Source organism: Suricata suricatta, chromosome 3 (genome assembly GCF_006229205.1).
Source record: "Suricata suricatta isolate VVHF042 chromosome 3, meerkat_22Aug2017_6uvM2_HiC, whole genome shotgun sequence".
NCBI classification, from domain to species: domain Eukaryota; kingdom Metazoa; phylum Chordata; class Mammalia; order Carnivora; family Herpestidae; genus Suricata; species Suricata suricatta.
In genome coordinates, this window is record NC_043702.1 from 165750556 (window position 1) to 165751346 (window position 791).

General features: G+C 52.7%; 1 non-coding gene across 1 annotated transcript; it reads left to right on the plus strand.

Moving 5' to 3' along the window:
• Window positions 1–275: 275 nt before the first annotated feature.
• TRNAT-UGU lies at window positions 276–348 on the plus strand. Its single transcript has one exon. It is a non-coding gene; the product is annotated as a tRNA-Thr (tRNA).
• Window positions 349–791: the final 443 nt, after the last annotated feature.

Sequence of the window (791 nt, forward strand, 5' to 3'; positions counted from 1 at the left end):
CGATCAGAATATGATTTCTTTTCTGCATTTTCCCTTGCAGCCCTTGTCTGTATACTTGACTTCCGGAGGGATGATTTAGTGTCTCGTAATCGTAAGCGTGGACTTTGAGATTTTTTTTTTAATGCTTGTCATACCGTAGGCGTTTTTCTCTAACGGTTCATACTCTTCATGATTATCACTGATAATGGATGCATGTGGTCAGTTGCTTTCAGAGTGCCAGCAAGAGTAATATTACTTCCAATGTCCCTGGATTAAAACGAAACAGGTAACGGGAAGGCTCCATAGCTCAGTGGTTAGAGCACTGGTCTTGTAAACCAGGGGTCGCGAGTTCGATCCTCGCTGGGGCCTCTTGTTGACTCCTGCGCCTCTTTTTATATCCTCTTCACGGACTAGAAACTCCAAAACGGAATAGCGATTTCTGAAAACGTTACATCTGGAGGATAAAGAATTACTCTTCCTGAAATGCAAACGACGGACGGCCTTAAGGTGCTTTAGCGGTGGCCCGGAAGAGAAACTCCTGGCCCGACACGAAGAGCAGGAAAAAGAAAAAAAGAAAAAAAACAGCCGTCCTCGGCGACCCCAGCGCCAGCGAGACCTGCGGCCCGAGCCCCAGAAAAGGAGACGCGAGGCTCCACGAGCTCGTTTTCAACGCCCTGCAAGCCGAGAACCAGCCTCGTGTTAGGAGAAGCTGGGGAGGGGCGGGAAACGGTCCGCCGTGGGTTCAAGGGGTCGCGGGCGGGGCGGGCCTGGGGCGCTGCCTGCGGACGGGGGCGGGGCCGGCGCCGCGCCTG